The sequence below is a fragment of the Pipistrellus kuhlii genome, unplaced genomic scaffold (genome assembly GCF_014108245.1).
Source record: "Pipistrellus kuhlii isolate mPipKuh1 unplaced genomic scaffold, mPipKuh1.p scaffold_m20_p_1, whole genome shotgun sequence".
NCBI lineage: Eukaryota > Metazoa > Chordata > Mammalia > Chiroptera > Vespertilionidae > Pipistrellus > Pipistrellus kuhlii.
This window is the reverse complement of record NW_023425404.1, coordinates 82,848,572-82,864,893: the sequence shown is the minus strand read 5'-3', so window position 1 is coordinate 82,864,893 and position 16,322 is coordinate 82,848,572. Positions and strand designations below refer to the sequence as shown.

At 37.6% G+C, this 16,322-nt stretch overlaps 1 protein-coding gene and 1 long non-coding RNA gene across 3 annotated transcripts in view; one reads left to right on the top strand and one right to left on the bottom strand.

The window, feature by feature from the left end:
- The window catches only part of EPC1 (enhancer of polycomb homolog 1), a 103,879-nt gene that overhangs the window by 12,663 nt on the left and 74,894 nt on the right, over positions 1-16,322 (top strand). The window lies entirely within an intron of this gene.
- LOC123652914 lies at positions 4,368-16,211 on the bottom strand. Of its 2 annotated transcripts, none has more exons than XR_006742481.1 (6): positions 16,028-16,211; positions 10,191-10,367; positions 9,483-9,597; positions 9,130-9,328; positions 5,950-6,065; positions 4,368-4,436 (listed from the first exon to the last, which is right to left on the bottom strand). It is a non-coding gene; the product is annotated as an uncharacterized LOC123652914 (long non-coding RNA). The 2 variants fall into 2 exon arrangements; XR_006742480.1 differs by having other exon boundaries at positions 9,135-9,328.

The following is a 16,322-nucleotide window of genomic DNA, read 5'->3' as shown; positions in this document are numbered from 1 at the left end:
ATTGTGAATGCTACATCTTACCCACCAGAAAACCTCTCTCTCAAGTGTATGAAGACAGTATTTTGCTGCTTCATACACTGTACACTTAAGAAGAAACTTTCCCACTGATTCTCTCAATGTCCATCATACATATTTAGGAGGTTGTGATTCCTGTGGAAGTCAACCTTCATGTGCTGCTTTTCATTTCCTCATTTTACCAAATTGTGTATGTTCTTTCTAGATACAAAGAAAAAATTTAATAATCATAATACCTTATAACTTATATTTGTCACTTTAAATGGCAACATAAATTGATGGCTTACTTTTCCTTAATTGCTGAATATTGATTTCCAACTTTATTAAGGAAAATCTACAATAATAAATAAACTTTTGGTTTAAGTTAGTTTACCTGAAAATTGGTTCTTAAATATCATAAGAGGTTAAAAAAAATATACTTTGTTTAAATTAATAAACTAATTTCCCTTCACCTTTTATTTTTAAATTTGTATCTTTCTTTTCATATTAATTCTTTTCATATTAATGAGAGATTTGCAACTATGTGAATTTCTCAGGTCACATTTGACCATACTCATAACAAATATTGTCAGAAAATACATAAAGGCATAGTTTCTATAGAAATCATAAACCTCAATTTAATTCTTTGAATCTTTTAGGTCTAACATTTCATATGTCCCCATTTTTTACTGCCAACTACAGAAAAGGGGTAATAATCGTAAAAATTAAGAGTTGAGAAGGATCATCAAATCTTAGTCCTTTTCAAAGTTGAGTAGACTGAGACCTAGGTTGATTAAGATCAAGATCATAACAGCTAATTGATGGTAAAACCAGAATTAAAACCTACATCATTTAAAATTAAAATAAAATAAAATGCTCATAAATATTTAATACAGAGGAGATAGATAAGCATGAATTTATTATTATCATTATTAATTTCAAAGAGGAAAGAAGAGGGAGACAGAGATAGATATATCCATGATGAGAGAGAATCATGGTCAGCTGCTTCCTGCATGTCCCCCACTGGGGATCGAGCCCTTGACCGGAATTGAACCTGGGACCTTTCAGTTCTCAGGTCGACGCTCTATCCACTGAGCAAAACCGGCTAGGGTGCATGAGTTATTTTTAATGACTCAGTTCTAAAACTGTAACATGGCTTTAAAAAAATTTTTTAATAGTTTAAATCTCTACTGTTGAGGGTAGTACAGATGTCCCCTTCCCTCCCCCATTACCCACTTCCACTAGATTCTGCCTCCCACTCCCCTACTATCTGTGTCCATAGGTAAGATCTTTGGTTAATCTCTTCCCACCCTGCCTCCCCCCTTCCCTCTGAGATTTGTAAGTCTGTTCCATGCTTCCATGCTTCTGATTCTATTTCACTCACCAGTTTATTCTGTTCATTAGATTTAAAATACACACACACACACACACACACACACACAATTTATTTCAGAGAGAAAGGGAAAGGAAAAGAGATAGAAACATCTATGATGAGAGAGAATCATTAATCGGCTGCCACATCCCCTCCTGGGGACCAAGCCCACAACCCCTTTACTGGAATTCAACCTGGGACTCTTTAGTCTACAGGCTGACATTCTATCCACTGAGCCAAACCAGCTAGGCCTGTTCATTAGATTTTTTGTTCATTTATTTTGATTTTTAGATTCAATTATTGATAGATATGTATTTGTTGCCATTTTATTGTTGATATTTTTATCTCTTCTCCTCCTTCTTTCTTCTTCCTCTTCCTAAAGCATTCCTTCAACATTTCATGTAATACTGCTTTGATGATGATGAATTCCTTTAGCTTTTTCTTACCTGTGAAGCTCTTCATCTGACCCTCAATTCTAAATGACAGCTCTGTTGTGTAGAGTAATCTTGGTTTTAAGTCCTTGTTATTCATCTCTTTGAACATTTCTTGCCACTCTCTTCTGGCCTGCATAATTTCTGTTGAGAAATCAACTGTCAGTTGTATGGCTGCTCCCCTGTAGGTAACTAACTGTTTTTCTCTTGCTGCTTTTAAGGTTCTTTGTTTTTAACACTTGGCATTTTTTGGACCTCTCTGGATTCTTGTTTGTATCTCTGTGCTTCCTTGACTTGTAAGTCTATTTCTTTTACCAAGTAGGGCAAGCTTTCTGTCATTATTTCTTCAGAGAGGTTTTCAATATCTTGCTCTCTCTCTCCTTCTGGTACCCCCATAATGTGAATGTTGGTATGCTTGAAGTTGCCCCAGAAGCTCCTTACATTATCTTCATATTTTTGGATTCTTTTTTTTTTTTCTTTTTGCTCCTCATATTCCAAATCATTGATTTGATTCTTAGAATATTCTACTCTACTGTTGAATCCCTGTAAAATATTATTTCAGTTAGTGTGTGCTTAAACTGACTGGTCCTTTTTTCATATCTTTGACATTCTACCAAGATCCTTAAAAGTCTTATGAAGATCTCTGAATAAACTTATAACCATGGTTTTGAACTCTGTTTCTAGTAGTTTGCTTGCTTCCATTTCTTTCACTTGTGACATGTTTGTCTCCACATTTTGGCTACTTCCCTGTGTCTGTTTCTATGTATTAGGTAGAGCTGCTATGTCTCCTGGAATTGATAGACACAGTGCCTCAGCCTGCCTAGTTATCTGAGCTGGACACTCTTAAGAATGCCCCAGTGTGGGCTGTGTGCACATTCTTGTACAATAGTTGAGCCTTGATTGCTGTTGGTATCACTGAGAGGAGTTGACCTCTAGGCCAATGAGCTGTGAGGACCAGCTGCAACTACAGTGGGAGAGCTACTGTGCAGGGAACACTCTTATGGAGCAAGACTTGCTTTAGTGGGGCTTTGGTACTCACTGACTCTGTCACTTGAGTGCCACTTGTGGATGTGTAGACTTGTAATCTGCTATGGTCTGAAGCTGTTAACTGGGTGCACTGGCTCTAGGGCCTCAAGGCAGGTGTAAAGTCAGCCACTACCTGGGGCCACTCAGCAGGAGCTACAAAGGGATCCAGACAGCTGCTATTTGCTATTTGTATTGGGCGTGGAGGTTCCCAGGTGACACCCAGCTATGAAGCATGGCAGGCTGGTGCTAGTGCTGGGACTTGAGCCTTTTATTTATAGGTTTGGGGCATGCTGTCACCAGCTGCAGCTTGTTTGTGAGATTTTATCAAAGTCTGAAGCCTAAGTCAGGACAGACCATTCCTATGGAAAAGCTGCTGCAAACATCTTGGGTATGGCAGCAAATTGAATGGGGTAGGGTATCAGGGAATCCCCAGAGCAGAGCAAATCATGCAAGCCAGGCTGATGGAGACTCAGATATGGTTGCCAGCCAGCTCTGTGACAGGGGTGGTCCCTACACAGGAACAATGACCCATGAAATCATCTCCAGTCTGGCAGAAAGCCACCCCTGCCCTGATGCCAGTCAATCTAGTTCCTCCCCATCTGTTTAGGCCCCCCAGTGCTGGAGCTTAGAAGTGGGACCACATAAGTTTGTGCACCGGCCTTTTAAGAGGCACACCTGGGTCTCCAGCAGCCTCTATGTAACTCGGCCACAATCCAGGCTGGATTTTAAAGCCAGTAGTTGTGGTGATTTCTCATTCCAGCTTTGGAACCCTGGGCTGGGGGCTACTGTGGGGCTAGGACCGCTTGGTCCTCACGGGCAGCCTCCACAAAGATGATCTCCCTCCCAATTAAAAAAAAACCGCACACATGGCTGTCAGACCAGCCCATTCCTCACTTCCACCCCTCCTACCAGTCTAAATGTGCTTTCTTCTTCACTTCTCTAGTTATAGGACTTATATTCAGCCAGCTTCCAGGTGGTTCTGAATAATGGTTGTTCTGTATTTTAATTGTAATTTTGATGTGGTTGTGGGAGGCTGCACCAGCATTTATCTATGCTGCCATCTTGGTTCTAAAAACTTTTTGTTTTTTAAAAATAGACTTAAAAACTCCCACAATGGAGGCAATACCATTACATATACAGCTAGACTCTTTTCTCTATATTTAAAATTGTTTTGTTTTTTATCTGAGAATTAAGAAAAGGGAGTTTTAAGAATGGCCATTTTACAGAACACAGTTCAAAATTAATCCTGAAGAATCATTACTTCTCAAGTAGACCATGAATTTTTGGTTATTTAAAAAAGCACAGCCTGGCTGGTGTGGTTCAGTGATTGAGCATTGACCCATGAACCAGGAGATGGCAGTTCCATTCCCTGTCAGGGCCCTGCCAAGGTGGCGGGCTCAATCCCCAGTAGGGGGCTGGCAGGAGGCAACCAATGAATGATGTTTCTCTCTTATTGATGTTTCTATCTCTCTATCTCTCCTTTTCTCTCTCAATAAAGTCAATAAAAACATATTTTTAAAAAAATATTTGTAAAAGACAACCTACCTTTAAAAATACAAAACACAAAAGCACGGGTTCCGGAACAGCCCATGAAAATGAAGGCAAAAAGGATTCTGTTTAAACAGAAGAACAGTTAGGTATAGGAGAGACACACTATAGTGTTTGTTCCCTGTACGCCTGATGTAAAGATATGTGTGTGTGTGTGTGTGTGTGTGTGTGTGTGTGTGTGTTATAAAAAATTATTCAGAAAGGAACATATTTTCTCCTTTAGGTTTGGGTTTTGAGTATTTTTGTTCCAAAGAAAGGACTGATCAGCTAGTGTAAACCCAGTTTAGCATTTATGATAAAATTAAGGTAATGACGCTTCCTGAGGGGCAACCATCTTTCCACCCCACACTGGAAACTTCCTTTAAGAAAAAAGCTCAGCTATTTTGTGAAATAATATCTAATTCTTGTTAAAATCTTACAGGCACTGTAAGCTATCTTGTCAGATTTTGACAGGCACTGAAGCTATTTTGTAAAAATTTGAAGAGATTAAATGAGAGAATGCATTAAAATGCCCAGCCCAAAGTAAGCACTCTGTAAATTTGGTCACATGAATTATTTATGTACTCTATAGGAAGGGAAGAAAGGTGGTGCTCATAGAAATTAAGGATTTATTCAAGTTTACAGAGCTAGGATAGAGCAAAGTTGAGATTCAAATCCAAATTGTATCAGGCTCTAACAGCCAGAACTTTTAATCCCTACATTACACTCTTTTATCTTTTATCAATTTGTTTTCTTAAAGCTCTTCTGCTTCAAACCTTGAATACTGCTTTTTAAATGAAAAAAAATTAGTTAAAACATCTCTACTGATTTTTCTGTTCTAAATGGGGTGATTTGAGAAAATTATATTAAACAAAAAATTTATAATTGTAAAAATTATAATACAGGAATTTCTTATCTCAAAATAATTCAAACTTATTATAGCTTTCCTAAACTTTTATATTGTGCTAGACACAGTCTAGAACAATTTTTTTAAAAGCAAGATAAATTAAAAGGGGTAAAAAATAAAACAGATGAATTTCTGTGTTATCTTAAAGATTTTCTATTTAAGGAAATCTCCAAAAGATCCTAGTCTAGCAATTAAATCTTCTGAGACCAACTTTATGATTTGAATAGGTCATAGATTTTCTGTTCCAATGTGTTTTTTGGGGGGATGTATATGTATTCTTTCCTAACTACTATGGTGAAATAAAAATAAAATAATGTATACTTCCCTATATTTGTATAGTACCTTGTAATTGTCAAAGTCTTTTCACTATATTCTCTCATTTGTTCTTCATAATGGCCAAAGAGCGAGAACAAGTATTCTTTAGACCAACCATATGAGATACTTAAGGCTCAGAAATTAAATAATTTCTATAGTGTCATATTGCTGATAAATGGTAGATATAAGATTAGGTTCCAGATTTCCAAACATGGAAGCTGGTATTCCTTTCCATTATATAACCCTATGTCTCACTGAATGATGTTGCTACATTGAATGCAAAATGTTATTTATGATTTACACAAAGCATTCACCCTATGCAAAGAGATCCTAACAGTAGCAACCTGTGCAGAGGCCCTGACTCCCTGGGAACTTACCTGACCATATTTGGAGATTGAGCAGTCACTGCACAACCACCTGATAATTATTTGGCAACGAAGGGGAAAGGTGTAGCAGAGCTCCTTGTAGATTTAAACGTAGAAATGTTACAAAACTATCAAAAGAAAACAAAACAAGAAGATTCCAGAGGATGAATATAATTTTGTATACAAATTAGTTTATATATATCTAGTTGGTTTATGATTTAATTTGAGGATTTCTTAGCTTTGTTTTGTTTCCTTAGCTAAAGAGGTTTGAAGGGCTTACAATGAATATTATGTTTTACTAGAGGCCCGATAAAAGAAATTTGTGCAAGAGGGGGCCTTCCTACCCAGCTGTTGGCACCGGTTTCCCTCTGGCACCCAGGATCCGGGCTTCCCTTGCAGCCCTGGCTTCATCTGGAAGGACGTCTGATCTAATTAGCATATTATGCTTTTATTATTATAGATACTGTACATACAAAAAAACTCAGAAAAGGAAAATGATTCAGTCAAAGGAGTAAAATAAAAATATCCTTAAAAATAGCTCATGTTTGCCTAGCCAGCATGGTTCCGTCAGTGGTTCAGCATTGACCTATGAACCAGAAGGTCATGGTTTGACTTGCAGTCAGGGCACATGCCCTTCCTCTCTGTAAAAAATCTACAGTGTGGAGCGTGCAGGAGAGAGCCAATCAATGATTCTCATCATTGATGTTTCTTTCTCTCCCTTTCCCTCTCCCTTCATCTCTGAAATCAACAAAAATATATTTTTAAAAATAGCTCATGCTTATTGAGCATGACTTTTGTTTCTCTGCTTTAATGACTTCATTGAATCAATATAACAACCTAACTGATAGATTCTATTATGATTACTACTTACCAAGAGCTTAAGTTATAGTAAAAATCTTTGAATCAAAATTCAACATGTTCTTTTTAGTAGTGACACTTTGAGAAAGAAATGTAGCTAAACATTCTAGCGATTTGGTGTTAAACACCAAATATACTGCCAAAGTTTAGGAATTTGGTCAATTCTAGTGTCTGTTAGAATTATGTCCCAGTTTTATACTCAAATGTCTTGCACTGTTTTTAGCAGGATAAAAATCTTAAGAATTAATAAAAAATAATACTTCATATTTACAAGATACTTATGCCTTTTCAAATTATACGTGTCAGACCTTTTTAAGTAATGAAATGGATAGCCCTGGCCTGTGTGGTTCAGTTGGCTGAGTGCTGATGGACCTTTGTCTCTCATTGATGTTTCCCTCTCTCTCCCTCTACCTTCCTCTTTCCCTAAAAAAAGAAAAAAGAAATAAAATTATATATTTTTAAAAATAAATAAATGGATAACTTGTTCAGAAAAACTCATTTCCTTGAACTGCCTAGATTAGAATTCTCAAAAGTATGCTTTTTATAGAACTAATTAATGGTAATAATTGATAGTATATGGTCAGATAAATTTGGAAAATACCATGCTAAGTATTAATAAAAAATTTGCTGCAGACTTGTCTGAGCCTATACATTTTGTGCCTATACATATTTTAAAGAGAAAATTATAATAAGCAATATTTATCTAATATATTGGTTTTTTTATGAAACTCATTTCAGAATGTAACATCTGAATTAGTGTTTTATGGAACATAGTTTTAAGATTCTAAGTTCATATCTGGGAAGAAATATTGACATTTAAGACTTGGATTTTTGCCATCAGCTCAAATTGACAATAAAATTGCCAACTTTTATTTGTATAGATTTGCTTTATTGTTATTCAAAGAACAACAGAAATTTGTTCTATGCCTTAAATCATGAAAAGTTAAGCCCATTTTTATTTCAAATATTCTATGAGAATTATATATGCTCTTTATAATAAACAGAAGTCAGTATGTTCTAAATGCTCCTTAGAGGTTGAAGATTAAGTAAATTATGCTATATACATAAGATAAATATCTGTCAATAAATGATCTTATAAGAATATTAATGAGGTGGGAATATTATTAAATTATATAAAGGCCCAGCCAGCTTGGCTCAGTAGTTGATTTTCGATCAATGAACTAGGAGGTCATGCCTGGGTTGTGGTTCAATTCCCAGTGGGGAAGTGCAGGAGGCAGCCAATCAATGATTCTTCTCTCTAATCATTGTTTCTTTCTTTCTCTCTCTCTCTCTCTCTCTCTCTCTCTCTCTCTCTCTCTCTCTCTCTTTCTCTCCCCCTCTCCCTTTCTCTCTGAAATCAACAAAAAATATATTTTAAAAAATTATATTAAGTGAGGACCACAAAACAATATACAGTATTATTCTAATAATATAAAACAGGCAAATGAAAAACAAAACCAGAAGACTGGAAGAAATAAAAACACCAAGTATTATGATTATGAGTCAGTCAGTTAAAACCAAAATATATATCCAAATATATGTGCTACCAGAGGGTACTTGCATTGTTTTTTTTGGCTTAAATTTGGGAAACCTAATTCAAAAGAAATCTTAAACTCTAGATTTGGTTTATACTGTTGTCAATTAACCAGGTCAGGTTAGTCTTTTGTTTGCCAGTTTCTGCAACTTTAAAGATGGAAAATATGGCTGAAACCGATTTGGCTCAGTGGTAGAGCATCGGTCTGCGGACTGAAAGGTCCTGGGTTCGATTCCGGTCAAGGGCATGTACGTTGGTTGCGGGCACATCCCCGGTGGGGGGTGTGCAGGAGGCAGCTGGTCGATGTTTCTCTCTCATCGACGTTTCTGGCTCTCTCTCTCTCCCTTCCTCTCTGTAAAAAATCAATAAAATATATTAAAGATGGAAGATATGTTTTATTTCTTCCTATTGATATGACTTGTGAAGACTTGTAAAATAATAAAATGTATTTTTTTCTGATATTTAATGTATGAGGTCCTGATGATGTTAACTATTCTATGTCTCTAAACTAAGCTGATTTTGAACCTCAAGATGCTCTCACTCCTGTGAGCAAGTACCTAGAAAATACATGGGAGGACCCTGGGAAATCACTTCCACATCCTACATGCTTTGTCTTACCTGCTAAATGATTAACATGCTTTAGGCACCATTCAGTCTGAGACTCCTCCAATTCACATTTCAACTCAATAGCGCATACTTCCCACCCACAGCATCCTATTGAAATTGTACTTGCTGTGATCTCCAGTGACTTCCTCATTCTTTTTGGTCTTTCTCATTGATCACCTCCTTGAAGTACTGACCTCACCTGGTTTCTCTCCATGATTCTCCTAGCCTCTCCTCCTCTGCTCTCTTCCTGGTTATTCTCCTTCTACTGTCTCCTAATTGTTGATGTTCTCTATGGCTCCATTCTCTATGCTCTTCTCCTTTCACTCCATAAATCATCTTTCACACCAAAGTCACACTCCTCGGGTCAGAAATCACTTTCCCTTCTTCCCTCCTCTGAAAGAGAGGAAGAACCAGATTCAGAGAGGAATTGGCAGACACAATGATACTCCAAGTAACATAAAAAGGAATAGTGGGTTTGGCTCAGTGGATAGAGTTTTGGACTGTGAACCAAAGGGTTCCAGGTTTGATTCTGGCCAAGGGCACTTACCTCAGTTGCAAGCCCAGGCCCAGGCCCTCCCTGGTCAGGCACTAGCAGGAAGAAAAGAATCCATGTGCTTTTCTCACACTGCTATTTCTGTCTGTCTTCCCCTCTTCTACTCTCTCTGAAAATCAATGGAAAAATGTCCTCAGGTGAGACTAAATAAATAAATAAATATAGTAAAAGTAAAACTTTTATTTCACTAATATTACCTTGTTAGATAGTTAATAATAATAGAAATAAATTCATTCCTTGGGTCATAGAAGTAATAGCAATTCACAATAGTGCTGTTCTTGAATACCCTCTTCCCTGTCAATATTTCTTTACCCATCACCTACTGATATATTTGATTTATAGCTTTCAATATAAATTTCTATTTCATTATGTTTTTTCTAGTTTTTCTAACTTTCTTTCCTTCACCCCTTATATGTCATTATACCATACTGATCTGCCTATATTTGTTAGTAAAATTAATGCTCAAGTTTAATGTGCTAAAGATTATAAGGCACCTAAAGTTGGCTTTCTTCCCTCTTCCTCCCCTTTTTTCCTGATCAGCCTTCTCTCATCACCCTCTCACTTTATTCGTCTGCCCCTTACAACCACAGACTAACACCGGACTATACACAATAGACTGTCAGTGAGTGCCAGTAATTAAACAAAATCCAGTTTAGATAAAAATACAAATTTTTAAAAAAATATATATGGTTGAATACTTACTTTTTAAGATGGACCTTTATTCTTGTGACAAAATAATTGGAATGGATAACATTCCTTAAATACTATATTGTTATTGGTCAAGTTGCAAATGACTGCCTGTTTATGCCTCCCTCCACTGCTCCAGCTCCCTTAGTAGTATCTTCATTAAAATGTTGCCATAGAGGTCTCATCCACTGCCTGTAAGATAGTGGGGGAAAGATCAGATGATTTCTAGAACTGGGAATTAAGGAAGGCAAATCCTAAAAATGGTTAAACTTAATCAATCACCTTCCTTTTGGGAGGTGGGCATGTCTAAAGTTTGGCAAAATTCTTGCTGTGCTCAGAGTGGATTTTCTATAAATTTAGGGTTTTACATTACACAATAAGATGAATTACATTTCATAGTAATTATTTTTTTTAGTTGCAATAGTGCTAGAACCACTTCATGGATTTTTAAAAATTCCAATTCCTTCTCAGACAGGTGTAATTTGTTTTAGTCCTATACATTGGACATACAGTTAAACTGAACTACTTTAAGTCTTTCTTGCTACAGTTTGCTAAGATTCAAAATTTGCCCTTTGTTCTTTAAGGAAGCGATAGATTGTTTGGAAATAATCTAAACTATTTTATTTTATATCAAACATAATTCTTAAATATTATGTATAGAATTCCATGCAAAAAAAATCAGTTCAGTATTATTACTGTAAAACCTTGTGAAATATACAAGTTTGTATTGCAATGAATTTTGCAGTATCTTATTCCCAACATTTCCTAAATGAAAAAAGCAGTACATCATAAAAAACTTTCAGTTTTTATTTTCCTAAAAGTTATGTTGTAAGAATTATTTTCTATTTAAATATGTTTTTATTGATTTTAGAGAGGATGGGAGGAGAGAAAGAGAGAAACATCAATAATGAGAACCACTGATTGGCTGCCTCCTGCATGCTCTATAATGGGGATTGGGCCTATAACCTGGGCATATGCCCTCACCTGGAATTGAACCATGACCTCCTGGTTCATAGGTCGACACTCAATCAGTGAGCCATGCCAGCCAGGCAAAAGAATTATTTCTTTATATAGCTCAGTATGGGGAACAAAAGCAGAGTTAAGAAAAAATGGTCACTTCTAGTGAAAATATACTAATTCAGTATTTAGTAATTTTGTACAATGCTTTCAGTCATAGCATTGTATTACATTTTAATGTTGAGATTATTGTGCATTCATACATGTTAAAGAATTCCACATTTTCCCAATTAAATACAAACGCAATATCTCACTTTATTATTAGCTTTGTGAGCTATATGGATTGCTCTTTGCCTAGCTGTTAGTAAATATACAATAAACATTTGTTGAATGCTTGAAGGAATGAATAATCTAGATTCCTGCTACCACAACTGGTATTATGATTTATTTATTTTTACTTTATTGTTACATCAAAAAGAATTTAACTTCTTTGGATCACTATCCATTTTTGCCCTCCTTCCTGCCTGCCTCTGAGGAAGATGGTCCTAAAGTTAATCCACTTATGTGAATTAGCATACAAACATACCCACATCTTTCCTTCCTTCAAACACAACAAAACTAGGACCTGAATTGCTACCCCTTTCTGTCTGTCCCCTCCCCGCAAAGCCAAGCTTCTTGAAGCATATCTCTTTCCTCATTTTTAGTTCACTCATTATAAAATTCAGTTTCTGGGACTCCGCTCTGGCATCAGATACCAGGCATTTCAATCTCAGCATTGCCTTTTGCCAGCTTTGTGACCACAGGCAGGTCTTGCAACCTCTAACAGGACAGACCTCATAGGCTCTCATAAAAATTGAGGTAATGGACTTTTGCATTGACTGGCACATAGTAAATGCTTATAAATTGTCACATAGAAAGAGAATTTAACTTCTTTGGAAATTAAATGATAGTTATTTTTACTAATTAAAAGTATAACAGTTCAAAGATTAAAACACACACACACACACACACACACACACACACACACACACACACAAACACATTGGAATGGGTTTAAGAGTTTTTACTTTACCTAACATTCTTCAGTTCAGGAAATTAGACTCAGAGAGGGTAAGCAGTCAAAGAAAGTTTCATGAAGGAGGTAACATTTGAGTTGGATTTTAAAAGCTAACAACAAATTATATCTATTGAATAGTTACTGTGGGCCAGAGATCATTGTAAATGACTTTACTTAATCCTCAAAACATTCCTCAAAACTGTGAGGTAGCATTTAGATAGAAATAGATGAGCTGAAGCCAGACAGAGAAAATAGAAGGAATGAATGAAAACCTGGAGACAGGAGAGACATTGATTTGTAAAGATGTTGAGGAGATGAGATAATGAAGAGCTTGTCTTAGGCAGTAATGAGAAGCAATATTGGGCAGAGCACAGGAAAATTGTGAGGCCTTCACAGCCGTGCCACACACACATATAAGAGAAAATGAAAGAACTTAATGGGATGGAAAAATAAAAAGTAGTTATAAATAAATGATTTGGGGAAAGGATACAGATGGAAAAGGGGCGGGGGGCACTTGGACTTGGTGACATGCACTATGAAGCCCTGAAGGGCAGTTTGAACTGTATTCTTCACATCCCCAGAGTCCCACAACCTCTACCAGCCATGATGAGTTCTTATGAGCCACTATTAGCATACAGCACAGTGTCCTATGAAGTAATGAATTAATAAAAAATGAATTGGGTCCAGACAGTGTTGCTCAGTGATTGAGCATCAACCCATGAACCAAGAGGTCACTGGTTTGATTCCTGGTCAGAGCACATTCTCAGGTTGTGGGCTCTATCCCCAGTGTGTGGTATGCAGGAGGAAATTAATGTTTCTCTATTCTTCTCCCTTATTCTCTCTAAAATCAATAAAAACATCTTTTCTTAAAAAATTTTAATGAATTGGAATGGAGGTTGTTTCTAGGTGGGACTATGATTAAGACATTAGTAATGGAAATAATGAGGCAAATCCCAGAAACAATTTCAAAGGAAAACTAAGAGGGTGTGGGCAAGTATTAGACATGTATTAGATATATATTTCATGTTTATTATATACAGCAACTAGTGTCAGAGCAGTTGCATTTGACATATTTTAGTTTGTTGTTGTATTTGAAATGAATCACATTTCAGGGTAATGACACTTTAATTATTTTTACCACTAAAACTTATGTCTCTTTACTTTCTACTTCTACTCCCTTGATCCAAGTTCTTGTTAGTTTCCCCTGGATTGTTGTCGGAGTTTCCTATGAACTCCGGCCAAATAAACCTCCTTATCTTTAAGCACATCTCCCATGCTTTTGTTCATACAGTTGCCATCTCCCATGAATACCCTTTCTTCTACCATTTCATTCCCATTAGCAATTGGAATCCTTGTCATCCTTCAGAACCAAATCACCTTCTGTCTTCTCCATGATTCTGATCATCCTAGCTAGAACTGACGGCTTTTCTTTCTGAACTCCCTCAGAACTGCATCTGATCAGTTCTTATCAACATTTTATTTGTATCCCCAATGATGATAGTGCTGTATGTTACCTATTTAATTAATATGACATGAATTAAAAGTATTTTAAAAACTCCAAATCTCTTCCCAACCAAGAGTTTTCCTTTGAGGAAAGTTAGTAGCCAGCTTTACATTAGTATGTATCTTTTGTAATATTGAAAATGTCACATCACCATTGTTGGGGATACTTAAGACAATGAGGGGACTCTATGTTGGGAATAGAAAAAGTTAAAGGCTGTGCAGGATTAGCCATTTTTGCAAGGAAAGTTTTGGTTGGATAAAGGCTAAAGAAAAAAAGCCTGAACGTGAACCTTTATTGCTGCACTCCTGTCCCTTATGAGGGAGGAGAGTGAACTGAATATAAGGACTTCAGCCCAGCTGGTGTCACTCAACCTATGAACCAGAGGTCATGGTTTGATTCCCAGTCAGGGCACACTCCTGGTTTGAGGGCTGTTCCTAGTAAGAAACATGCAGGAGGCAGCCCTCCTCTCTTTATCTCCCCCTCCTTCCTCTCTGAAGTAAAATTTAAAAGAAAACAAGGACTTTAGCCTTTGGGTCCTTGGAAACCCAGGGCACTGAATTGGATGGGGAACTGATTCAGAAAGAAAATGTCTCTTAGCAGGCATATTATCTGCAAAAGGTCAAGTTTAATTTGTAAGCATCTCTTTCAACCTGCTTTGGGAGGTGATTCTACAATTTCTAGGGAACAAGAAACTTAGTTGTATGATGCCCATTATTACTAGTATAGGATCTGGAAAATGTTATCCATAAGCTGTTATTTTTAATGAAGGTTAAAAACATATCCATTTCTTTAATGGTTTGTTCATGACTTACGACTCTATTTTGTTCTACAAAGTCTTGGGTTCTTCAATCAACCAAATTCTACTAGGATTTTACTGTAGGCTAGAGAGGATTACTATACTTCAGCCAATGTTTTCAGAACTATGAAACCTGTCTATATAGGTGCCATATTCCACAGTGCAATTGGCAATTCTTGAGGATCCTAGATTGTGACATGTACTCTTGTGGCTCTGAGTCTTTACCCATGCTGCTTCCCTTGACTAAAATACCTTTCTTCTTCTTCTTCTTCTTTTTTTTTTTTTGCAAGGTTAACCCATAGTTATCCTTCATAAGTTTTACTCAGATGTCATCCCCTCCAAAAAGCCTTCCTGAATGCTTTCATTAGAGCCACTCCCCCAGGGATTGGGTGACACTCCTGCCTGTTTCCATGGTAGCCTGGGCTTTCATCAAAATACTCACCTCTGGTGTGGGGTTTGCCATCCACAGGTCCTCCTCCCACTGTGTAAGCTGCTGATTACCTGTAGATGCTAAGTAATCAGCAGCATACTTCCCAGGCCCTGAGGGTTCAATAACTGTTCACGGAATGAATAAATGCATAGTCTTATAGAAAGGGTAATCTGCCTCTACCTGGCAGATGTGAGTTGTCAATATTAGTGTCGGATAATTTTGGAGAGCTGTCATCTATGTTCTTCTTATCTTCTTCCTACCTGGTAAGTAGTAGAAAAACCAGCCTGAAAGGGTCCTATCCAACCCACTATTTAAGAACAGTGATTATTTTTACTATGTAGATCCCCTGGAGAACAGCTGAAACATTTTTGTGTCTCAGTGAACATTTGAAATTTTGCTGCCAAACTTATTAAACCCACCTCAACAGTCTTTCTGGTTTTTAAAATAGCCCACTAGAAAGAGCTCTCTGGGGAAAACCATTTTCATTTGTAATATAAATCAAGTGTTAACAATCTATCACATCCATCTATATCTCTTCTAATAATTCAGCTTTTCCTGTTTTTCTAGGTTTGGCAGGAGTACTACAGGTCTTTCTGATTCAATTGTATAGTTTTTCACAGAACAAATGATAAGAATAAGTGTGAACCCATAATTATGTTGAAGCAGCACTTTCTTTCAGGACAAAAAAAAAAAAATCATGAGTTTCCTATAAAGAATTGGCTCTAAAATCTTGAAATAGGTCTTGCTATAAATTTCCCCCTTAAAAGTTATAGTGGCTGATGATAATTATTCTCTTTGCTCCAACTATAATAAAAGGGTGAGAGGATGGTTTGATAAAATGCATAATTTAAAAACAAAGCAAAAAAAAAAAAAACAAAACACAACCCTATTTGGGATCAAAGTGGGATGACAGCCCTTAGCATTGGGCCCTGTGGGTGGAACTAGCCAGTGATGGGATGCGATGCCTGTGAAATGTCATCCCGAGTCTCACTAAACATAAAAATAACTGCTGACAAAAGTTCACCTGAAGTAGCATTTTTCCCCTAATTTCGTTTGCATGTTTTTGTTTCAAAGACCTAACGCGTAACGATAACGAGGCCTCACCCACCAGTTGCCCCGCGAGCGCCGCTCGGGACCCACCGCCCCTCGCGCCGGCCGGGCGGGGGCTCCGGGCCGCAGCGCCGCCTGCGCCTCTCCCGCCGCGGCGTCCGGGCGTCCTGGGCGCAGCGCCTTCCCGGCACCTCGCCTGCTGCCTGCCGACAGCGCCGGGAGGGAGCGGGCGTGAGGGAGGGAGCGCGTGCGGACGGCGAGCGGCGGCCGGGCTCTGGGCCCCGGCGTCCGAGCGCCGGGACCCCGCCGGCCCCGCCGCCTCCGCGCCGCGCAGGGCGGGGGCCGCGAGCAGC